General features: G+C 40.7%; 2 long non-coding RNA genes across 2 annotated transcripts; both read right to left on the reverse strand.

Moving 5' to 3' along the window:
- Positions 1-8,270: 8,270 nt before the first annotated feature.
- Positions 8,271-9,807, reverse strand: LOC123470528. The gene is made up of 4 exons (XR_006644209.1): positions 9,609-9,807; positions 9,397-9,553; positions 9,283-9,326; positions 8,271-8,402 (listed from the first exon to the last, which is right to left on the reverse strand). It is a non-coding gene; the product is annotated as an uncharacterized LOC123470528 (long non-coding RNA).
- Positions 9,808-10,741: 934 nt separating this feature from the next.
- On the reverse strand, positions 10,742-11,829 carry LOC123470482. Its single transcript, XR_006644147.1, has 3 exons — positions 11,649-11,829; positions 11,265-11,505; positions 10,742-11,145 (listed from the first exon to the last, which is right to left on the reverse strand). It is a non-coding gene; the product is annotated as an uncharacterized LOC123470482 (long non-coding RNA).
- Positions 11,830-12,539: the final 710 nt, after the last annotated feature.

Genomic DNA, 12,539 nt, shown 5'->3' on the forward strand with positions numbered 1-12,539 from the left:
ACGGAAAGCTTGTGCAAACAAACTCACGACTTACATATATTTTATTCATTTTTTGTAGTAAATTTAAAAATAAACCATCCGGCAAATAGATAATTACTCCTTTATTTTTTCAATTAATCGTATTAAATGCTGGACTTAAAATAAAAATACGTTCAAGGGAAAAATTTGAACACGGTTTTCCCCTTTTGGAAACAAAGAAATTTGGACAATTAATAATGAAACTTAGTGATCGGCCCCAATTAGTTCTAATCGAGTTAACCGCCCCGCACCGATAAAGTGCATTCGGGGTTGAATTGAGGTGCCATTTTTTCAACCGGGGCGGTGCGGGGAAAAATTTGAGGTTAACCCGTTGCCCCGAAGCAATTTAAAAAAAAAATGCCGTTCTTTCAGTTTCAGAGTAAAAATCGGGGCAAGCGGGTAGAACGAGCTATTATCGGGGTTGTTATCGGATAGATCGGGTGAAACAGTCAATCGATAATGTTTTTTGCATTGATGAATCAATTGATTGCAATCCAATTGATTGCAAACCCCAATTGAATTCGGGGAGAAGAATTTTTACACCCTGAGCCACGCCTCGATGGCCCGAAATGAGAAACCCGATTTGCAAAAAAGCGCCCCGATTGACTCGAGGCCGATCCTTAATTGAAACAATTGAAAATCTTCTTGGCTGTTGGAAGGAGGTCCATAGAATATAATTTTCGCACATCCATTGCACTTCCAAGGTGACTAGCCGACGGATATCCCTGGAACTACCCATTGAATACATAGATATCTAACGGATGTTCGGCCATGAGTCGGACATCCGACGGCAGAAATGTGCTATATGGGGCTCCTGCTCAAAACCCGCCAGTCGCTCCTGCCAAAATACTGCTAGTCGCTCCTGCCCAGACACCCAAATTTGTTGTATATTCATGAAAATCTTCGTTCGTTGGGAATGTAATTTGCTTAAGAACAAAGAAAATTTTGATTTGTTTAAATTATTTAACATTATCTCTTACAAAAAAATTAAAATTTTCTTTGTTCTTTAGCAATAAACATACCCAAAGAACGAAGATTTTTATATAGATATCCTATATTATGGAATTTCATATTAGGAATCGAACACCGGTCTCCTGCGTCCTAACCGGAACCTCTACACATATACCAGCGGTATCTATGAAACCACGCACAAACAGCTATCTAATTTTTTTTATTAAGGAATGTTTGAAAGGCATATGGAAACACAAAATTATTTTATCAGTATGCTAGCTGTCAGTTATCAAATTGAAAGTGGGTTGTTGGATACGTTTCCGTCGGCGACGCGGGAGATCCGCGTTCTAGACTTGGATGAGAGAACTGTTTACAAAATTATTGCGTTCATGAAAAAAGTGTAATTGTTTACGAATGAAATAATCATTAATTGTATGTAAATACTTTTTTCAAAATTTTAAATATTATATATCTTATCAAAATTTTATTTAATTATATTCAATAGTTAGATTTGTTCTGAATACTATTAACGCAAACAAGCTTTGAACGCGGAACTCTCGCGTCGCCGACGGAAACGTATCCAATAAGCCACTAACAATTTAATAACAGACAGCTAGCATACTGATAAAAATAATTTTGTGTTTCCATATGCTACCCGATTACCCGACCCGATAATGACAATAACGAGTAATGGAAAGACTCTATTTTGTATTGCAAAAATAGTTCTACTTAGCCGGGGGGTAGGGGAGTCTACCGATGATACAGTCTACACTTTTTTCCAGACATTTAATACCTAGGGCAAAAAAAACGTGTCTGGACTGACATTACCCAACCCCCTTTATGAGGATTTTGCGCCAAAACCGCCCTACCTCTCCTTAAAAAGGTAAACTATTCATATTTTCTACCCACAGATGGCTTTTTCAAAACAAATCGGTGTTCACCTTTTTGTGAAGGATACTGTACATACTGTACGTATAGAAGAACTCTACTAGAGTGCCACGTAGCGGTAGGGCACTACCGCATCTATCTATAGTAAGTGAGATCGGCAACCATAATTAGGTGTACGTTGTATTTCTCAGCTTCATTAGAAACACACGGGAATTTATGCTTTTTGGGAACAGTTGCTATGAAAGGAAATCTCTACCGACAAGACTGCTGGACATCTCGGATTAGAATGCGGGAAATCTCCGATAAAAAGATCGCCGGACATGACAACCGAGTCCATAGTTTCAATCACCGCAACAATATGGAAGAAGCTTAGTTCTTAACACAAATATCTATGTAACAGTGTTCCTTAAGATTAAACAATTTTGTGTAAACAGTGATACTACTCTTGACGAAAACAAAAAAATCGGATGTTTATATATGCAAGTGTCCAGTATGTAATCTCTATTCAGTGAAGGAGATGGAGGATCAACACCTCTTTGGATAGGGGGAAGGGATGAAGTGAGTTGAAACTGCTTTCATTATGCTTGACGGCAACTTGCCGTAGTCCTGAAGTGGAAGTGACGCACAGTGCCCACACTACGTCACCACGCATACGATTTTAGCCGCTCTTATTGCGCTTAGCGGTACCTCACCATGACGTGTAGCTACGGATGGAGCGGATGGAGCGTGTGTTACTCTCGCACCACACTAGTGTTGGCGATTATCTTATTTGGTTAGATACAAATTATCTACGCCCACTTTTAGATAACGATGCGATTATCGATAAAATATCTAATTATCCCCATCTACTGGCCAAAAAATATACTGCGTACATGATTGTATCAATATAAAAAACAAGGTAAACATAATATTTAAAAATTCTATGCAAAAGTGATTGTGAGTTGTGGTAACCACGGTACTACTAACAAGCCTCAAACAGTAAAACAAAAAATGGCAGTTTTTCTAATTTGCATCGATAGTCGTCAACAAGAAATTTATGGCGGCGAGAATTTGTAACAGTCTAGTTTGTAGTAGCGCTAAGGTTAACGACTTGATCTATGATCATAATGTTCGGAGTTCAAATCCAGAAGCGACTGTGATTTTTTTCTTGATGATTGGCTCTAGAAAATACATTTTTAACGCATTTGGAAGCTAGCAGACGACGGAAAGATTAGATTTTTGTTTACAATTTGTATCGATACTACCCAACAGCAATTAATCTTTTTTATGCTGAATGATTTCTATAGACTGCTGGCGCAGTGGTATAACACAAGTCTAGTGATACTGAGGCACTGAGTTCAAATCTGATCGAAGAAACTTTTCCAGCGTTTTTATTGTTGGGAAAAGCTTGCTTAAATGATTTTTGATGGGATTTTATAAATCGGTTGCATAACAGACCTATATTTTTTGAATTCTTATGTTTCTTATTGTAATTTGAATTAGAAATCAATTTAATTTAAAAAGAATTAGTCATTGCTGTGGTAACCCTGATATCAATAGTAAACAAATTTACTATCTAGCCAAATATAGTGTTACAGACGACGATAATTTTAGATTTTCGTCTGCATTTTGTATCGATACTAACCAACAACAACAGTCAATTCTTTTTAACTTACGCAAAAGTTACCAACTTGAATGGCATAGTGGTATATGACGATGCTCATGACATCAAGGATCCGTGTTCGATCCCAATAAACAACATAACTTTTTTTATTGCACATTAGTCTGGGAAAATGGTGATTTGACAGTCGTAATCGTTGATAATTTGAAGGTTTGACTTTTACTATTTTCTATTTAATTTTCTATTTGGAAAATTATATCGATTGACGTTCATATAGTTTACTTTAACTATAGCATAAACTGAATAATATTGAAGGGCACTATAGCTCTGTGGTATCATACAGAATTTGGGATTCAAAGTATCGAAGTTTAAATCTCACTCCATCCACATCTTTTATTTCATTTTTTTCGTGTTCTTTGCGTTTGGACTATTTTGCAATTAGAAATCGCATTAATTTTTTCGCTAGCATAAAAAAAAATTGGATGTAAAATTCGATAAAATATAGATAAAACTAGCTTTGTAACATACTGTTTAGCCTTAAGAAAAGCAGACGCTGATCAGTTCAGATTTGTATTGTGCAATTTATATCGATATTCGGTAACAAAATAATTGTTCTTTGCATGTCACACTTAATTGTCTTCTCAATAGCTCTGTGGATGAAGACAGCAATCGAATGGCAAAGATTCATAGTTCAAGAACAGCGATGGGTATTCGCATTCAGTTGCAACTGCATCTCGTTCAGGGACCTGAACCCTGTCTCTCAAAAACACAAAACCCCCGAGCCGTTATTTTTTTGTTTTGTGTTTGTTATTATTTATGATTATTGTTTATTTTTCTTTCTGTTTCCTTTCCGTAATACAATGCCTTTTAACCTTATAATTTTGTTTTCATTTATTAGAATATTACTTAATTAATCAATGGCATGGTATAGACCAGTTTCGGATGCTGCGTTGCAAAATTAAAAAAAATCCAGGAGGGTTTCGATTGCAGGGGGAGATAGGAAAAAAGTGGGTTTTTGATTTATTTACCCTAGGAATACTTTTCCAATTCAGGAAATGTTCTAGAATACTATACTTTAAGACATTCTGCGTCTTCTCCAGTCATTTTAAATAATTAATCATCCCTAGTTTATCCATGAAAATTAATTCAAGTAAAAGGCTAGGGATGCTGTTTAGTATTTTTTGCGTTTCTAGTGTCAAGAAAATATATAAACATGGGTGATTCAAATGTTAGCAATCTAATACCTCAAACAATAAATCTATTTAAACTGTCCGACTACGCCAATGGACTTGTGCAGATAGAGAAGGATATCTACTTAGAAGGATATCTACTTAGAAAGAAGAGCGGTTTCAACCGCGCCAGTGATCGGATGTGTTCTAAAGAACTCTCAAGATTACATTACCACACCTCTACTAAAGTGAAGTTACCTTGCCCATAGCGCAAGCGGTAGAGCCCGGCCTTAGGCCACCCCCCCCTCCCACAATAGTGATGTCGCACATGGATAAAAAACCGATGCCTGTCTTCATAAAGCGTAATGGCCTCAGCACCTTCAAACAAATGAAATCTGAGGAAATCTCAGCAATCATACAAGAGCTCGAACGGAAATTAGGCCCATTCGAGAAAGGAGGTGTCTCAATAGCAGCAGGAGGCGACTTACTAATTCGACCAGCCTCGTGTGAACAGCAAAATCAACTATTGGATACTCATAAAGTGCTCAATGGAGAAATTGAGGTAAACTGCTCTCTTCCAAATAGCTACACCTCCCAAAGGATCATCATCCGTCAAGTACCAACTGGAGACACGAACGAGGAGATCCGTCAAGCCCTCGAACGTATACAAAATCAATAACGTCCATCGTTTTACGATTCATAAAGGTACTTCAAAGATCCCCTCCACTACGGTAGCTATAGAGTTTAATGGCCAGTACCCCAAAGAAATCCTCCTAAATGGCCTAGTCTTCATACCCGAAAAGCAGCTACCATCGCCACTACGTTGCAAAAAATGCCAGAGACTTGGCCACACGGAGAGATTCTGCAACTCCACCCATGCTTGTTCCATATGCGGAATAACCCACGAAGATACCGCTAACTGTAAATCATCACCCAATTGTATCAATTGCAAAGGTGATCACCCAGCCAGCTCCCCAACCTGCCCGAAGTATCTGAAAATGAGGGCTTCTGCCCGAGCGGAGGCCGAAAAGGGTACCCCCCAGCAAGAGACTCGATTACAGCCCTATAGCGAGATCGCAAAAAATAATTCAACGACAGCCCCTGAACCAGAAACTGAGATTCTAAAAAGTCAAGTGCAAGCCCTGCAAACAGAAATGACCAGAATGCGAACGGAAATCGGCAAGATCAAATCTCTAGAAAAGAGAGTAGAAAACTTAGATAAAACGGTGAGTCAAATTCATATCTCGCTGGACACCCTAGAAGCAGGTCAAGCATCGACCAATGCAAAGCTAGATATGCTGGTGAGTCTTTTCCAAAGAAACTTCCCGGACATAGATCAGGTCGAAATGGAAGTTGAGACTGATGGAGGAGGCCAATTAGCAGGACCCCCTGAAGTGGATCACGCAGCAGGCAGAGCACCCCTACCCCTCAAAGCCTCAGAAAGCAAAGGAGGCTCCGAAAATAAAATCAAAAGGCTAAGCAACGCGTCGAAGGGGAGAGAACTCAATTGGAAATTATGTTCATTATTCAGTTAAATTCAAGAAGCCTAACAAAAGCCAATTTAGTTCAATTTAAAGCACACTTGCACAAATACAAACCATTAATAGCAATCATTTCGGAAACTTTTTGGAAAGACTCATTCACTGTTAAGTTCAAAAGCTACAATGTGATCAACAAAAACCGCCAGAACCAAAATGGAGGAGGAGTGGCAATCCTTATCCATAAATCCCTCCAGTTCTTCCAACTCTCACTCCCAGCAACCCAGACAATCGAAGCAGTCGGCGCATCAATAGCTGTTAAAAACAATAATACAGACGAATTTATAGACATAATCTCAGCTTACATCCCTAACGGCAATCAATGCAACGAAGACGAACTCAAGCTACTAACCCAAGCGAGAAGAAGCAGCTTTATCCTCTGCGGGGACTTCAATGCCCACCATGGACGCTGGGAGACATCATGCAACCACCACAACCAGAGCGGACGCGCTATAGCCAACCTGCTGGAAAACAACGAAGAGCTTGAACTAGCAACACCACCAGACCTTGGTACAAGGCAAAATCCAACCACACTAACATACTCAACAATTGATCTCGCACTCATGTCCCCTCACCTGGCATTAACAGCTGAAGTCACGAAGGGGCCACACATAGGCAGCGATCATCTCCCAGTTCATATCAAGATAAATGCGAAGCCGATACTAACACTAGGCCGAGCTCCCAGCTGGGATTTTAAGAATGCCAACTGGACAACCTGGAACGTCAAAGTCAATGAAGCAGTCAATTCAAGTGAGTTCTATTCTACAGCCACCCCAGAAACAAAATACCTCACATTTCACGAAGCCCTAATGTCAGCAACTAAGGCCAGTAATATCTTCCTTGCAAAACCATCGAAAAACATCCGTGCTGAACCCGCAAAACCATGGTGGAATGAAGACTGCAGAAAAGCAGTGGCAATGGCAAGGAAAGCCAGAAATGCTTGCAACCCAAGAAGAGGAGGAATCATTTGCGCTTCAAACATCATAGCCTGGAAAGAAAAGGAAAATTCAAAAAACAGAATCATCTTCAAAGCAAAGAAAATAGCCATTAAGGATCACATCAACAGTCTGAGCCCCAAAAGCTCCCCAGCAAAAACATGGGCGTTCGTAAAAGCATGGACAAAGGGAATTCGAGCACCCGACCTCTGTTCCTCACCAATTAAGGACCCGGAGACACAACACCTAGTCACGCTCCCTGAAGAAAAAGCCAGAATCTTCGCCCTACAGTATGACCATCAAAAAGTGGACATCCCCGACAGGCCAGAATTCGAACACGCCATCAGGTCGAAAATCAATTCCTCGGAACCCAACCCACTCAACTCAGTAATAACTCAGCAAGAACTAAGATACGGCATGAGCAATCTTAAAAGTAAAGCAATGGGACGGGACCTCATACACAACCAGATGCTCAAAAACATGTCTGAAGACAATAAAAAGCATCTTCTCAATCTCTTCAATGCCATGCTGACTTCATCCTATATTCCGGATGAGTGGAAACTAGCCACAATAATCCTAATTCGAAAACCAGACAAACCGGCCGAAAACCCAGAATCATACCGCCCTATCTCGCTGACATCATGCCTTGGCAAAACAATGGAGAAAATCGTCAACCAAAGACTAACGTGGTTTTTGGAGAAGAACGGATTACGAAAAAAAACACAGTCAGGATTTTGGAAAGGAAGGGGAACCATGGACAACATAGTTGGCCTGGAACACTACATCAGGGAGGGATTCAATAGAAGGAAGCCAATCAATACATACGCTGTGTTCCTAGATGTGGCTAAAGCATTTGATACCACATGGATCCAAGGGCTTCTCTTCAAACTCAGTAAGAAGGGAGTAAATGGCCGCATCCTAGGGTGGCTCAACAACATGCTCCGAAACCGAACATACTGCGTCCGTATAGGCAACCGCCACTCCGAAGACTACCCCTTGAAAGTCGGAGTACCACAAGGCTCGCCACTAAGCCCCTTCTTATTCTCCGTCATGATGGACGACTTTCCATCCTTCCCCACACCAGGACAAACCCTCATGTTTGCGGATGATATAGAATTTCATATTCACGCAGAGAACGGACAAGAAGCGGAAGAATTAATCTCACCTTACCTAGAATCCATAAGCAAATGGAGCAAGAAATGGCGCGTCAAGTTCTCGGCTGCAAAATCCAACATGGTAAACTTCACCAGACAAAAACGCCCTCAGTCTCAACCATTGCTATTCCTATCAGGCACCAGGATACCTGAAACAGAAGAAATAAAACATTTAGGAATACACTTAGACAAGGGCCTGCGCTGGGCTAAACAAACGGAAGTTGCAATAAGCAAGTCGGTCAAACTAAGAAATCTATTCAAAATTCTTTCCCAAGCCAAGCAAGGACCGGACGTGGATTCACTTTGCATCCTGCATAAGGCATTAGTCCGGAGCAGGATCGAATACGGGATCATAGCATATGGCTCAACGTGCAAAACAAGGCAAATGAAACTGGAGGTCATACAGAACAACATCCTACGAATTATTTCCGGTGCCCTAGCTACCACCCCGATCAAGGAAATGCAGTGTGAATTGGGCATCGAACCTCTCTCAATAAGACAGACTTGGCTGTCGGGGCGTTACTTATTTAGAATTGAAAAAGACCCGGACCACCCCCTGTACCAAAGCTGCTTCAACTTAAAAAGACAGCCCAAAACATGGAAGAACCAAAACATACCATCCCTCAAGCTTGCAACAGGACACACAATCCTGGCTGACATCGAATTATTCCGGGAACAGCCCAGGAGCAGACAACAACAACTAGGCCCAGCGCCATGGATAGGCCTCCCAATCACAGTAGGATATTTCCCAATCTCCAAAACTGCAGCACTAAACAACTCAGCTGAAGCTCGAGCCCTATTCAACTGCCTAAATCACAGCCCACTCTGCGCCTCCCCAACAGCCTACACAGATGGCTCACTAAATGAGGCAACGGGGAAAACGACCTGCGCGCTCTACCTCCCTACCCTGGGAATAGAGGAAACATACACGCTAAGCAAAGGATCGTCAATCTTCACAGCAGAAGCCTACGGCATACACAAGGCAATGGAGGCAGCTTATCACCACGAAGGACAAATAAGCGAACTCACCATAATCACAGACTCCAGATCAATCCTCCAAACCATTGACAACCCTGGAAGAGAAAAACATGATATTATTAATACTATCCTTAGCACAGCTGAAACACTAAAAAGTGCAGGTACCAAAGTCAATCTCTACTGGGTGCCAAGCCATATCGGAATAGCAGGAAACGAAAAGGCAGATAAGCTAGCATCAGAAGAAAGCTCAAGACAAGACATCGGCAGACTCATCAGCAACCAACTATCTGCCACAGAACAAAGCTCCATCTTCAGGGCATACCTAAACAAAATAAACATGACTGAACTGCAAAAAGACAACGAGAAAGATAACTTACAGAGGAGACACCGAACTGGCCCACTTAAATGGCACGCACACAAATCCAGATACATCTCCAGGGTACTTTTCAGGCTAAGAACAGGCCACAACAGGCTCAAAGCAAACCTGGCCCGTTTCAATAACCATATCCACCCAACGTGCAGAAACTGTGAAGAGGAGAATGAAACCACAATGCATGTCCTGCTGAAATGCTCCACTCTTGAACTAGAAAGAATGGAAATAAGTTGCTACCTTACAGCAAATAATCTTGAATACAACTTAACTAACCTACTGGGTCTCAACCTCGAAATCCACAGCAACCAACAGTACGAGATCCAAAGGCTACTTGTTCGTTACCTAAAAGAAACAAGATTAATTGAGATGATTTGAACAACAAGCAAGAATATTCTCCACTACTTACCTTCATAACAAACCTGAGGCTAACACAAAGAAACAAACAAACAAAAACCTCATGACTCTATAGCCAAAAGCCCAAAACCCCCAAATTCACCAACGACGCTAAGACTCCATCAAGGGACAACGAAGGTTGGGGCTAAAGGGCCTACCTACGCCCATCAAATGAAGATAAAATCTGGCCACCAGAGGGATTCTTCAGCGCCCCTAAAAACAAAAAACAAAAAAATCTACTTAGAAAAATTGGTAAAAGTCAACATCCATTGTCCATACCTTTTCCCAGACCAAATGTGGCAGACATCGATCAAATTGTTAGAAACGTTCCTTCCTAAAATAGATCGTCATACGCTTTACATTTACTTGATTGCAAGAAGAAATAAAGACACCCTACTTCAACTAAATGCACAAAAGACTATGAACGAAGCAGAAAACTATGTTAAGTCAGGTTGGGTCTCCTCACTAGCTGCAATTAATATGGAAAGAAATGATTGAATTAATTTTAATGGATAAAATAGGGATGATTAATTATTTATAAAGACTGGAGAAGACGCAGAATGTCTTAAAGTGTAGTATTCTAGAACATTTCCTGAATTGGAAAAGTATTACTTGGGTAAATAAATCAAAAACCCCCTTTTTTCCTAACTCCCCCTGCAATCGAAACCCCCCTGGATTTTTTTAAATTTTACAACGCAGCATCCGAAACTGGTCTATAGGAGTTATATGGTACGCGTACTCGAGAGGGCGAAAGTGGGACAAAAATTGGAATCGTCTGTTTTGGCAACTCTGGCCGGGTGTGTAACTAGAGGGCCTACTTTAACGTAGGCTCTTATGGGACTACCCCTTTTGAACTGTTACATTAAGGTGTTTGATTTTTTTTTTTCATTTAGAAAAATTTTTATCGTGCGTAGAATTAATTTTAATGCAAAGTTCATTTTTTTGATTTTAATTTAAAAATGCTTGTTTAATAAAAAAAAATAAAAATGGTCCAAGAATTTCTGAAAGTCTTTAACTTTCCACTTCTGCTAGACAGTTCCACATTATATATTAAAAGCGGAATTTGTTCTTTGGAGCAGTTACGTTTGCGTCTCGTTGGACGTAGATTGTTTACATTTTGGCTGGTCGATTCGCCATTGTTTGCAGCCCTAATTTCAAAGTAAAACGATAATTAAATTTTCGTCGTTTGATTTTAGCAGGAGATGAGCAGTGCAATCACCATGGCAATCACTTCCAACCTGAACCCCAAAAAACCGCACCGACCTACCTGAAAAATGGCCGATCGGTTGCGACACGGGTAGGTACTTTTCAAGCGGTTCGGTTCGGTGCGATGAACCCGTAGTAATCGGGTACGAAACGCCGCCATCTTGCAAAATGAGGCTAATAGGGTTGGAAATTCTAAAGTTGGAGCCTGATCGGCTGATTCGAGTAGACGCGTTTAGACGCTGAGTGGAGTGAGTGCTGATCGTTGGCGTTAGGCAACAGCATCAATAGTTTTCCTCTCTTTTCTTTTCAAGAAAGTCAAAAGGAAGTAAAGCCACTTGAAATATTGTCACACGAGTTGTATTTGAAAAAGAACAAACGAATACAACAAGTGATGACTTAAATTCTAAACAATTGTTTAACTCAAACAAAAAGGGATAACCATTACCAAAAGTTGGAGAAGCGTCTGAAGACCTCTAGGGAAACCAGGGAACTCGTCTTACGGAGCCCTGCTCTGGGAGCTCACCCGATGGAGACTCATCTAACGCAGATTTGGGGCAGCGTTTTAGACCGTCGCGCGAATTACTCCCCTTCCGGACTGCATATCTGCGTATCTTTCTTAGAGCGGACTTCTCCCGATAATTTCTTCACCACGATCGCAGCGTTGTCCAAGGAGCGGATGACTCATCTCTGCGAAGAGATAACCAATCTCCCTTTTCACCAGCGACAATATGACGACGAAAACATCTTTAACGAATTCAGTGGAGCAGAATACACCGATTTCAGCCACATCGAGTATTTCAGATGAAACTTTAGTGAGCATTTTAATTGATTTGGATGACACTGGTGAAACAAATGTCGAAAGAGACTTGTTCTTGGTTTGTTTTCGTCACAAATATCAAATAATTGCATGTGTCATGAAATTATGCTCAAGTTTTTTAAAATAAAGAAATGTGGTTTGTTGCACTCATATTTTTATTGTCAGTTTATTATGAAAATGGATTTTAAATAAAAAATTAAACATACTTAAAGAAATTGAAATTAAAAGCCAATTAGTGTGGTAATCGGGGTGAAATATGGGTAATTGGGGCAGAAGCGGTGTAACCCGAGATATTACCCGGGTAACGTACCCGGGTATTGAAATCAGGGTACGTAATCCGGGTTTGAAACCGGATTTTTTAACCGTTTTTTTTTCTCTAGAACCGGTTTAGACCCGCAAGCCAACCCAAATGCTCATGGGCAGCAAAAAAGGCACCCCGAAACCCAAAAGAATCGCCCCGAAATCCAAAACGACCCAACCAATCACCTAAAAACCTACCCGATTGACTCGGGGCCGAGC

Source organism: Daphnia magna, linkage group LG3 (assembly GCF_020631705.1).
Source record: "Daphnia magna isolate NIES linkage group LG3, ASM2063170v1.1, whole genome shotgun sequence".
Taxonomy (NCBI): domain Eukaryota; kingdom Metazoa; phylum Arthropoda; class Branchiopoda; order Diplostraca; family Daphniidae; genus Daphnia; species Daphnia magna.